This window comes from Heterocephalus glaber, unplaced genomic scaffold (genome assembly GCF_053883595.1).
Source record: "Heterocephalus glaber isolate CG9 unplaced genomic scaffold, H.glaber_assembly_v1.0 deba00001729, whole genome shotgun sequence".
Classification (NCBI taxonomy): domain Eukaryota; kingdom Metazoa; phylum Chordata; class Mammalia; order Rodentia; family Bathyergidae; genus Heterocephalus; species Heterocephalus glaber.
In genome coordinates, this window is record NW_028258440.1 from 457,805 (window position 1) to 470,936 (window position 13,132).

Sequence of the window (13,132 nt, forward strand, 5' to 3'; positions counted from 1 at the left end):
CCTGGCATCATCCCAGGGCATTTTTGTCAGTCCTCGTGCTAGGAAACAATTCCACTAGGCCTTGCAGAAGCTGCATGGTTCAATGATGTTTCAATGAAGAGGCGTGAGCCCCAGACCTGGCTCTGTTGGCAATTAATTGTCATTCCAAGTAAATCCTTCAACTAATCTGTGTCTTGATTCTTCTGCTGTTAAAAAAAAACTATAAAATTTGATGATTTATTTCCTTCCAGCTTTAAAAAATAAAAAGGTTGGTTTCTTAGCATTCAACAAAGAATCATTGTGGATATGCAAATAATCTAATTTTGCAATTGTCTTTAGCCTGAAAGAGATCTTAAAGATCATCTACACTAAGCCCTTCATCATACAAGTGAAGAAACCAAGGCTCAGTGAGGAAAAGGGATTTGCTCAACTATTGCATTAAAATATCAAATAATATAGAAGAGCTTGTGCTAAACAACAGTTCTCTGCCCCACCTTGCCCCACTCCCAGTCTCACTCCACAAAGGCACTTGACAGATTTTGTTTTCAATTCATCTGATGGTTACTTTTGTGTCTCTAAATAATGTTTCTGCTCCTATTTCTTGATTTATCCAATTTGGACCTTATCTATCAACTTTCTACTATAAAACTGAAGATTTAGCTTACTTAACGTTACTCACAAATTCTCCCTTTCCTCCACCTCCCCATGTTTGACAGTATTACTTATAGGAGATTTTTTATTCATTTGTTAATATAGCATATAGTAAAATTTACTTTTTACATGTACAGTCTATAAGTGTAGACAAATTGTAGTCATGTAACTACTATGACAATCACTATATAGAACAGTTCCAAGGTAATCACTCCTCTCTCCCTTACTCTCAACTGGACAGCCACTGATTGGTTTTATGTTCCTACAATTTTGCCTTCTCCAAAATGTTATAGAAATGGTATCATATAGTATACAAGCTTTTAAGATCGTGTTTTTCTCACTCAGTATAAGCCTTTTGAGATTCATGTATCAGTAGTTCATTCTTTTGTATTGCTGAGTAGTATTCCATTGCATGGATGTACCACACTTTATCCATTCACTACTTAAAAGATGTTTGGGCTATTTCCAGTCCAATAGTATTTTAGTGATTTCATTGGTTACTTTTTAACTTGAAATCATATCATTAAGCCTTTATTTCTTTCACCATCATCCACCATATATTAAATAGGTCTTCCTTTTCAATATAATAAATGCTTTTCACTGATTTCAAAACATAACACTAGCTTTTTTGTCAGTTTTAGATGGATTTGTGGGTGTAATTTCTCATGGGAGTGAGAAGGTTTGTTTAAGTACCATCCAGCACCTCTATTCAGGGCTCCAGCCATTATAATGCCTCCTGTAGGATAGGGAGCCTTCTCTAGTAGCAGGCGTACTTGTTGCTGGGAAGATACCCGTGTAGTTTCTGTTCTGACCGTTGCTAACTCAGGCAGTAATTTTTGGGAAAAAGACTTTTTTTCGTGTGGATTTCAGCTTTTGTCTGTCATGCTTTTTCTGTTCCAGCTGCCTGCACTATTGAACACAAAGCCACATTTCAAAGGAGACTGACAAATTATCCCCAGCTGCCAGAAGGAGGTTAGTTTTCTGTGTGTTCTGTGTCCCTCTTCTCTGATAACCAACAGGTTAATTTTCTAAAAGAAACTGACAAAAGCAGAAATTATCCTTTCACCAACTGGGATGCTTTTTTCTTTCTTTTGAAAGATGTAGATTTCTAGTATTTCTCTCCACTCCTAAATTACACCAGGAAATATGGTGTGAATAATTACAACTGAATCTGCTTTTTTGCAAGATTCACATTAATGGATTCTTTTTTTAAAGTTCTTACAAAAATCTAAATTATTTTTCTAATTAGCAAGCATGCATGATGTCTTCTTTCAATGAGTAGCCATTTAAAGGCTGAATGCTGTCAGCCCTGGGCTTGAAGATTTATTCACGTTTGTTATTATCTTTACATGTCTTTATCTGTCAAGCACCTGGCATAACAGGGATGAGTCCAATACCTAGCACAGTACCCTACATATAGTAGCTGCTCAGGAAATGTCATTTGAATTAAAATGGTACAAAATAGTGTCATGTATATGTGGTATATATGATGGTGAACTATTCTATATTGATGCAGTGAGTCAGGCTTTCTCAAATACTAATGGGAAGGCGAATTGTTGCAACTCCTCCCATAAGGTAACTTGGAAAAATGTGCCAGAACCTTAGCAATGCTCTTACACTTTCACTCAGTGATTCTCTTTCAAAGGAATTTATCCTTTTTTTTTTTCTGGTGCCGGGAATTGAACTCGGGACCTTGTGCTTGCCAGGCAGGCACAGCACCACTGAGCTAAATTCCAGGCCCCTGAATTTATCACTTTTTAATGTTTAACAAGATGAAAATGCTAACAATTCTTATTTAATCATTACACATTGTATACACGTATCAAATTATCACACTGTATCCCATAAATATACTATTTTAATTAAAAATTTAAAATAATAATAGATTCTCAAAAAACAAGTAAATTCACTGTAATATAATTTAAAATAGAGGAAAAAGTAGAAACATCTAAAGTTGTCCATATAAATGCTATGCAGTGCTATATCATTATTTGAAATCGTATTTAGAAGAATATTTAATGACATAAGGAAATAACAGCATAAGCCATGTGAAGGAGGAGAGGGGATACAAATGAACATTCAGCATGATCCTGTGGTGTGTGTGTGTGTGTGTGTGTGTGTGTGTGTGTGTGTGTGCAGAACACAGGAAGAAGAAAATAGAGATATTAACAAAGTTGTCTCTACATCACGGGTTGACGAGTGACTTTCAATTTCTTATTTTTGTAATGAGTTTATCCTACTTTAAAGTCTAAAAAAAATCTTTTTAATTTGAAAGAAATAACTAATATTTAGGATAAATGGAGTACACACATTTATAAAATCCTACTAACAAGATGTAGAATTCTTTTCCCAACCGAAGTAAAAAAAAAAAAAAATTCCTCAGATGCCATGTGGACAGTCACAGCAGTGTTCAGTTTCAGGAAGACAAAAATAAAGCCTGAAAGTCTTTTCAGCCCTAAGTATTCTGAGCCCCAGTTTGATACTGAAAAGCAAACGTGTTTATCCTTTTCTCTGTGTCCAGTTAATTTTCATCCTTCCTTCTCTATCCCCCATCCTTTTTAAAACTGTCCAGATCTGTGGAACAAATGTTGAGCAAGCTGAAAATAAATAAGAGCCAATGGCTTTGAGATACCACAAAGCCCTCCCTTCCTGTGTACTAATGGCTACCCACCCGTTACACTTCCCAGAGCGGAGCAGAGCCTGAAAATTGCAAAGGTTGAAAAGAGGGGGAAAAAAAACCTTAGGAAGTCTGGAAAGATTGAGATACAATATGTAACTCTCCCTCTCCTGCCTTCTTAGCTTCACATAATATAAAGTGGTAGGCTCTGCTGGAAAAAAGAAAACTACTAAGTAAAAAGCCAGCCACCAAAGTAGATTCATTAAGAACCCTATTTCAGAGAAATTGCAAGCTTTAGACCTTTAGACCTGCAAGGAAAATATTCCAACAAATATTAGGATCCTTCCAAATACCTGCTACTGTGCTGATTCAAATGTTAGTTAAAAAAAAAAAACACTATGTGCCAATGCACACATTTTACAGATGATGAAACTAAAGCCTAGTGAGAGGTTGTGTACTGCTTTAAATCACAAGGTTTGTTGGCTAAAAAGTTAGGAGTAGGTCTTAGATGGTCTGTAAACTCTCAGGTAAAAAGATGGATTTTTCCAATATAATCTGTCCCTCAGCTCTGGATAGTCTAAATACTTACTGTGTACTCGTGTTTGAATGTTTTGCTAACAGCTCAAGCTATTCAGGTTCAAAATCAAACCTCATGACCTTCTGCTTGTTTCCTTTTACCCAGGATATAAACCTGAGTCTGTTTGCTTTTTATTCTCTCTACCTTCTCCCCACAGTCCATGATCCTGTCAATTCACCTTTAAAAAATACTTCAAGGTCTTACCCTACTGACAAGACAACACAACACAATGTTTTTTTCCCCTGTACTGGGAATTGAACCCAGAGCCTACATCCTCAGTGTTTCTTTTAATATATTTTATTTTTTATTGGTACATGTTTGCAGTAGCTAATGATTCCAATCCTCATAGGGAGTTGATACATGTATATAATATGTTTAAATTCTTTTCATCCTCTTCTCTCCTCATTTCCCCCCCATCTCTTGTTCACTTTCCTTTATGCAAAAGATCTATCCTCTAATTCTTCTTATCTTTTATTTTGCCTTTTATTTATATTTGGGGTTTCTTATGTAAGAGAAACCATGCGATATTTAAGCTTGTGCATGATTTATTTCACTTAAAATTATGGTCTCAAGGGCCGGGGATTTAGCTCAGTGGTTTTGCTGCCTTCCTTGCAAGCACAAGGTCCCGAGTTCGATCCCCAGTACCAAAAAAATCATGGTCTCAAGGTACATCAAATTTTGTATAAATGACTCAAATTTATCCTTCTTATGGCAGAGTAGTACTCCATTGTGTATAAATGCCACATTTTCTTTTTTTAATTAAACTATTTTATTGGTACATTGTAGGTATACAACACAATTACATTTCTCATTGGGAATTGTACCTTTACATAATGCATCTTGGTTCTTATTTTTTCCCCATTCCTAGCCCTCCGTTCATGCCCTCCACCCTTCCCTATTTACAAAGACTTTATTTCCATTTTTTCCATTTCTCAGCATATTTCCTTTCCCTTCTTTCCTTTCCCCTGCCCCTCCCACTACCCCTACCCCTTTGGACCTTTTCTTCCTAGTTTGCATTATCGATTATTCATTCTAATCATTGGTACATTTTAGGTATACAATATAATGACATTCATCATTGGACATTTGCACCTTTACATAAGCTCTCTTGGTTCTTGTTTTTCACCCTTGCCCAGCCCTCCCTTCAACCCCTCCATTCCTCCCTATTTACAAAGATTTTGTTCCTATTTTTCCACTTTCTCATGCTAACTCCATTGCCTTCTATCCTTTCCCCTACCCCTCCCACTTCCTTCCCCTTTGCCCCTTTTCTTCCTATTTCACATTACCTATTATACATTTTAGTCCTTACATACACTTTCAGTTTCTCACACCAGAGAAACTCTTCGGTATTTATACATGTGTGTCCTATTTATTTCACTTAAGACTATTGCCTCAATGTGCATCCATTTAGCTATAAATGTTTCTAATTTCTTATTTTTTATGGCTGAGTAGTACTCCATTTTATTAAAAAACCACATTTTCTTTATCCAGTCTCCAGTTGGTGGGCATTTGGGCTGTTTCCAAGTTTTAGCTATCACAAACTGTGCTGCTATGAACATGGGTGCACATATATCACTGTGGTATGATTCTTTTAATTCTTTTGGGAAGATCCTCAGCAGTGGAATAGCGGGGGTCAAATGGGACTTCCAGTCCTAGTTCTTTGAGGTATCTCCATACTGATTTCCACAGTGGTTGCACCAGTCTACACTCCCACCAGCAGTGGAGCAGGGTTCCTCTTTCCCCACAGCCCTGCCAGCATTTGTTATTGGTTGATTTCATGATAGCACCCATTCTTTCTGGAGTGAAGTGGAATCTCAGCGTTGTTTTCATTTGCATCTCTCGAATGACCAACATTTTCTTTATCCATTCATCTACTGATGGATATATAGGCTGCTTCCAAGATTTAGCTATTATAAATTGTGCTGCTATAATCATGGGTCACATGTATGATGTCTTTAACCCTTTGGGGAAGATACATAGAAGAGGAATATCTGAGTCAAGTAGAATTTTTAGTTTTAGTTTTTTGAGGGATCTCCATAGTGAATTCCATAGTGGTTGTACTAGTTTACAACCCCACCAACAATGTAGAAGGATTCCTTTTCCCCACGCCTCTCCAGCATTTGTTATTATTTGACTTCTTGATAGGCATTTGTTCTGAGTAAGATAGAATCTCAGCAGTTTTAATTTGCATTTCTCCAAAGACCAGAGAAATGAACATTTTTTCATGTATTTATTGGCCATTTGTACTTGTTCTGAGAAGTCTCTACTCATTTCAGTTGCCCATTTTTGGATTTAGTCTTTTATTTTGTGGGGTCTAATATTAAGAGTTCTTTATATATTTTAAATATTATTCTTCTGAGGAGTGGCTAGAAAAGATTCTCCCTGTTCTGTAGGTTGTCACTTCACCGTTCATTATTTCCTTTGCTGTGCAGAAACTTTTGAATTTCATATGATACCATTTGTTGATTCTTGATTTCTTGTGCAATTGGAGTTCTATTCAGAAAATCCTTGGCCATGCCTAGGTCCTGAAGAGTTTGACATAATTTATCTTCCAGCAGATTAAGTGTTTCTGTTTTAAGATGTGGATCCTTTATCCATTTTGATGTTAATTTAGTACATGGTGAGAGATATGGGTCTAGATTCAATCTTTTGCATGTGGATAGTCAGTTTTCCCAGCACCATTTTGTTAAAGAGGCTATCCTTCTTCCAGTATATGTTTTTGAGCCCTTTGGTCAAAGATTAGATAGCTGAATGTGCCTGGAGTTGTTTCTGCACCCTCTATTTGGTTCCATTGTCCCACATGTCTGTTTTTTGCCAATACCATGCTGTTTTTATCACTGTAGCCTTTTAGTATAACTTGAAGTCCTGGATTGTGGTGCCTTTTTCTTTTTTCTTCTTCCCAAGATTGCTTTTGCTACTCTGAGCCTCTTCTATATGAATTTTAGGATTTCTTTCTCTGGTTCTATAAGAAATGCTGTTAGTATTTTTATTGTGATTGTATTAAATCCATATCAGTTTTGGAAGTATGGGCATTTTAACAATATCGGTTCTGCCTATCCAGAAGCAGGCGGCATCTTTCTATTTTCTGATGTCCTCTTTAACATGTTCCAACTGGCTCAAACAACAGGTGGTACATACATGACTTTCCCATCAGGAAATGTATTACTAGTGGTGCAAAGGGATCTAATTTCTTTTATTGGTCTTTTTACTAATAAAATTAATAAAAAGCCATCCAATGCAACTGTCATGCATGTGGTTCAAGTCACTTGGGAGCAAGACATATGAATTACAGCCCCATGGTGAACATGTTAATTTCCTTTTTCAGGGTACTGTAGTTTTCATGGTAGAAATCTTTCACTCCCTTGGTGAGGCTAAGTTCAAAGTATTTAATTTTTCTTGATGCTATTATGAATGGTAGTGTTTTCCTAATTTCTTTTCAGTGATTTTATCACTAGCATACAAGAATGCTCTTAATTTTTGTGTGTTGATTCTGTATCCTGCTAAACTACTGGATTTGGTTATTAATTCTAGAAGTCTTTTGGTGGAATTTTTTGGGTTGTCATATTTTCTGCAAATAATAATAATTTGACTTCTTCCTTTCCTATACATATCCTTTCTATTTCTTTTTTCTTTTTTTTTTTTTTGCCTGATTGCTCTGGTTAATGTTTCAGTATTTTGTTGAACAGTAGTGGCAATAGTAGACAACCTTGTCTTGTTCCTGATTTTAGAGAGAAAGCTTTCAGCTTTTCCCAATTTAATATGATGTTGGCCATTGGTTTGTCAAAATGACTTTTATCAGCATGAGATAGGGTCCTTCTGTACCTATATTTTTCAGAATGTTTATCGTAAATGGATGTTAGATTTTTATCAAAGGCTTTTTCCTGGGCTTTTCTTAATGGTAGTTTTTTTTTTTCTACTTCAATTTCTCTGCCTGTTATTATATTGTTCAGGGTTTTTATATGTTCTTGGCTCACATTTGGTAGTTCATATGTATCTAGGGATTTATTCATTTCTTCTGAATTTTCCAATTTATTAGAGTACAAGTTCTCAAAGTAATAACTAAAATCTTCTGAATTTCGGTGGTGTCATTGTAATTTCAACCTTTTTGTTTCTAATTGCATTTATTTGAGGCTTTTCTTTCTTTTTTGGTAAGATTAGTTAAAGGTTTATCATTTTGTTTATTCATTCAAAGAACCAGCTTTTTGATTCATTGAATCTTTATATATTTAGTCTCAATTTCATTAATTCCTGCTCTGAACTTTATAGTTTCCTTCCTTGTACTAGCTTTAAATTTGGAGTATTCTTGTTTTTCTAGGACCTTGAGGTGCATCGTTAGGTTATTTATTTGGGCTTGCTCTGTTTTTGTGATTTGGGGATTCACAGCTATAACTTCTCTGTTAGGACTGTTTTCATTTTGTCCCATGAGTTCTAGTATGTTTTAGTGTCATTATTGTTTTAGTCTAGGAATTGTTTAATTTCTTTCTTCATTTCTTCTGGACCCATTGATTATTCAAGAGGGTATTGTTTAATTTCCATATGATTGCATATTTTCTGTGATTTCTTTTCCCATTGATTTCTAGTTTCATTATACTATGATCTGATAATATGCATGGGATAATTTTGGTTCCTTTGAATTTGTTTAAATATGCTTAATGGGCTAGCATGTGTTCTAATTTGGAGAAAGTCCCATGTGGTGCTAAGAAGATGGGTGGAACACTGTAGACAAATGTTAAATCCATTAAACAAATGTTAAATCCACTTTTTTGAAGGTTTGGTTCAACTCTGTTACTTCTTTGCTGAATTTTTTGGTCAAGTTGATCTATTTGGAACAGTGGGTTATTGAGGTCCCCCACTATAATTGTGTTTGTGTTTATATGATTGTTTATGTACAGTAGTATTTGTATTATGCTTTTGTGGCAGTGTTTGGTGCATATATGTTTATAATTACTATCTCTTCCTGTTGATATGTTCCCTTAACCAAGATGGAGTGACCTTCTTTGTTTCTTCTGATTAGTTTTGGCTGGCAGTCTACTTTGTCTGAAAATAGAATAGATACCCTTGCTTGTTTTCAGGTTCCCATTGCATATAATATTGTTTTCTATCCTTTGATTCTTAATCTATGAATTCCTTTTGGATTAAATGTTTTTCTTCTGTTTACAGCATATTGCTGGTTTTGTTTCTTGATCCATTCTACCAAAATATATCTTTTGATTAAGAGGAATTAAGACCATTCACCTTGACAGTTATTGCTGAAAGTTATCAACTTATTCCAGTCATTGTATTATGTTCCTCTTGCTAATTTCCTTTTTTTCCCTTCTATTTAAGTGCTCACCTTGCCTGATGTATTCATTTTATTAGGCTTTTTGGCATCATTGTCTTTCATGTCTTTTTCTAAGATACGTTGAGAAATTTTGGCAGTCATTAATTTCTTAAGGTGTTGTTTGTTGTAAAACTATCATTTCTCCATCTGGGTTGGAAGTTTTTTTCTTTTAGGACTTGAAAAACTTCACTCTATGCTATAGAAATTTTGAAAAAAAAAGAATGGAAAAAAATATATATATAATGCAAACACTAATAACAAGAGAGCAACAGTGTCCATATTAATATAAAATGAACATCAAAAAGGAAAATAACTATAGATAGGAATATTTTATAATGATAAAAGAATCAATCCACCAAGAAGACAAAGCAACCCTAAATGTGTATGCACCAAACAACAGAGCTGTTTGGAGCAAAATATGTGATACAAAAACAAAGAACTGAAAGAATAAATGAAAAATCTACAATTGTAAGTTGCAGATTTCAACACTCCTCTCTCAAAGGTTGAGAAATCAACTAGACCAAAAATCAGAAAGATATAGATCTCAATAATGCCATCAACTGACAGGATCTAATTAGCATTTATAGAATCAGCAGAAGACACAGTTCTTCCATGTACCCATGAAACATACCCCAAGATAGACCACATCTTGAACCATAAAATAAACCCCAACAAATTCAGAAGAACTAAAACTATACATCCTTCTTTTTTTATCATAATGGAGTCAAATTAGAAATTGATCACAAAAAGGTAATAGGGAAATATCTAAACACTTAGAAACTAAACAACATACTTCTATATAATCTATGGGTCAAAAAGGAAGTCTTGGGAAAAATTTTTTAAATTCTTTGAATTTAATTGAAAATTAAATACCATATTTCAAAATTTATGGAACACAGCAAAAGCTGAACTGAGAGAGAAATTCTTATCACTAAATCATACTTTAGGAAAGAAAAAAGGTCTCAAACCAGGAAACACTAACCTGAAGAACCTAGAAAAGAAGAGAAAAATGAACACACAGGAAACAGAAAATAATAAAGAACAAAAATAATGGAATCGTAAAGAGGAAAACAATAGAGAAAATTAATGAAATAAAAAGTTGTGTCTTTGTAAAAGAGCAATAAAATTGACAGAACTTTGGCAAGACTGACCAAAAAGAAGAAGCAGAAACAATTATCAGTATCAGCGGAAAAAACAGTAGTAGCCCACAGATCCTGCAGGCACCAAAAAGTTTGTATCTCTATATACAAAAAATTAACAACTTATGTGAAATGGACCAATTCCTTAGAAAACACAAACTCTACACCTGACCCGGTATAAATATAGTTAGTAGCTCTATATATGCTAAGGAAATTAAATTTGTAACTTTAAGACTCTCCAAACAGAAATCACCAGAGAATTCTACCAAATTTTTTTTTTTTTAAAGTTTGGCATATCTATACAAGCTCTTCCATAAAACAGAAGTACAGAGAATATTTCCCAATACATTTTACAAGGCTAATATTACCTTGGTACCAAAATCAGAAAAATACAGTAGTAGAAAGCTGCAGACCAATATTATTTATAATTATAGATGCAAAATTCACAATAATATATTAACAAATAGAATTCAACAATACAAAGGTATTACAAACCATGACAAGTGACATTTATTCCAGGTCTACAAGTCTGGTTCAGTATTCATAAACCCATCAGTGTAAACCACTGTATTAACAGGCTAACAAAGAAAAATCACATGATCATATTATTTGATGCATAAAAAGCATTTGACAAAATTCAACATCAATTCATGATAAAATCTCTCAGCAGACAGGAAATAAAGAGAATCATCTTCAATTTGATAGAGGGCGTCTACCAAAAACCCTCCAGCTAACATTATACTTAATGGCAGAAATCTGAATGCTTTCACCCTAAGATCAGGAAGGAAAGAATATCCATTTTCACTGCTTTTTTATTCATCATTGTGCTGGAAGTTGTGGCCAGTACACTAAAGACAGAAAAATAAATAAAAGGTATACAGATGAAAAAGAATGAAACAAAACTTTTCCTATTTTCAGATAACATGCTGCTCTATATAGAAATTCTAAGGAAACTACTTTTAAAGCTTCTAGAACTAATAATAAGTTCAGCAAGATCATAGTATACAAGATAAGCATTTACACATCAAATGTATTTCTGTATATTAGCAATGAATACATAGACACCAAAATTTAAAATATAACATTTATTATTGCTCAAGAAAATACCCTACATATAAATCTAATAAAACATGCATAAGATTTATATGCTGAAAACTATAAAATGCTGATGGATGAAATTGTGAATTTGAACACTCAACATAGTAAAAATGTCAGCTCTCTTCAGACTAATATACAGGTTTGACATAATTCCTATCAACATTCAAAATCTAGGCAAGATTTTTGTAGTTTTAAATTTTACCTTCACTGTTTTGTTTTGTTTTGTTCGGTACTGGAGATTGAACCCAGAGCTATGTTCCGGGCCTTTTATTTGTATGTTTGTTTGTTTGTTTGTTTGTTTGTTTTGTGACAGAGTCTTGCTAAGTTGCCTAAGGAGGACTCAAGCTTGCAATCCTCTTGACTGATATCCTCCAAAAAGCATTTAAGCAAAGATCTTATCAATAATCCCTAGGAAGAATCAACTTCAGTGCCTCTGCAACTGCTGTTCCCTCACTCACAACTTGTCTAGGTTTTCCATGGCTACTTCTTTCCCGTCAGTCTGAGGATAAGGGCTTAGTTTTTATTCTTATTATTTCTGTGCTTCTAGCACCTAGTAAAACACCTTGCAGATCACCTGTGCTCAATGTATAGATGAAGAATAGTTGAATATGTGAAGGGTAAGGTCCTGGACAATACCAGAGACTAGGTGCCTTCACCAACAGAAGTGGGTTTTCACTCCATTCTGAAGGCTACAAGCCCAAGGTCAAGGTCACCATGGTGGGTTCCTATTGAGGGTTCTCTTCCCGGATTGTAGATGGCAGCCTTCTTGCTGTGTCCTCACTTGCAGGAGAGGAGAAGAAGAAGCATTTTTATATTGAGACAGGGTCTCACTAATTTGCCCTGGCTGGGCTCTAACTTTCAAACCTCCTGCCTCAGCATCTCAGAGTGCTGGAATTACAGGCATGAGCCCCAGTTCCTGGCTAGTTTTATCTAAAATTTACACAAAAAGGCAAAAGAATTAGAGTAGCTAAAACAATTTTGAAAAAGCAGAATATCTACATCTACAGTAATCAAGACTATATGGTGTTGGCAGAGAGAGGGCACATAGATCAATAGAACAGCAAGATCCCATAGTATACCCCACATAAATATGGCCAACTGATTTTTTTAAAGGTACCAATGCAACTCAAGGGAGGAAAGATAGCTCTTTAACCAAATGGTGATGGCAAAATTACACATCCATGGGCTAAAAAGTTTCTTGTAGTAGCCAAGGTTCTTCAGAGAAATAGGATCAATAGTGTGTGTGTGTGTGTGTGTGTGTGTGTGTGTGTGTGTCTTGAAGGAGGGAAGGGAGAAAGTTGAAAGACAGAAAAAGAGACAGAAAGAGACACAAAAAGAGAGACAGAGAAAAGAAAAAGAAGGAGAAGAGAGAAGGAAGGGAAAAGAAGAAGGAAGAAGAACCAGGAAGAAGAAAAAGAAGAGAGATTAAGATTTAAGGAATTGGCTCAAGGGATTTTGAAAGCTGACAAGTTCAAAACTGTATCCCAGTAGAATGTAGCCCCAGGGAGAAGAGTTAATGTTGCAGCTTGAGCTTGAAGGCAATCTGCTGGCAGAATTCGTATACCTTGGGGGATGTCGGTCTCTTTCTTGAGGCCTTCAACTGATTGGATAAGGCCCACCCACATTACAAAAGGTAATATTTTCCACTCCAGATTTACCAGTTCAAATGTTAATCTCATTTTTAAATCACCTTCACAGCAACATCCATACTTGTTTCACCACATATCTCTGTACCAGGGCCTAGCCAACTT

The 13,132-nt window shown here is 35.1% G+C and overlaps 1 protein-coding gene across 1 annotated transcript in view; it reads left to right on the forward strand.

The window, feature by feature from the left end:
• The window catches only part of Plac1 (placenta associated 1), a 176,512-nt gene that overhangs the window by 134,472 nt on the left and 28,908 nt on the right, over positions 1-13,132 (forward strand). The window contains exon 2 of the mRNA XM_004921149.4: positions 1,531-1,602. The gene's annotated coding sequence lies outside the window, so the exon portion shown is untranslated. The remainder of the gene's footprint in view (positions 1-1,530; positions 1,603-13,132) is intronic.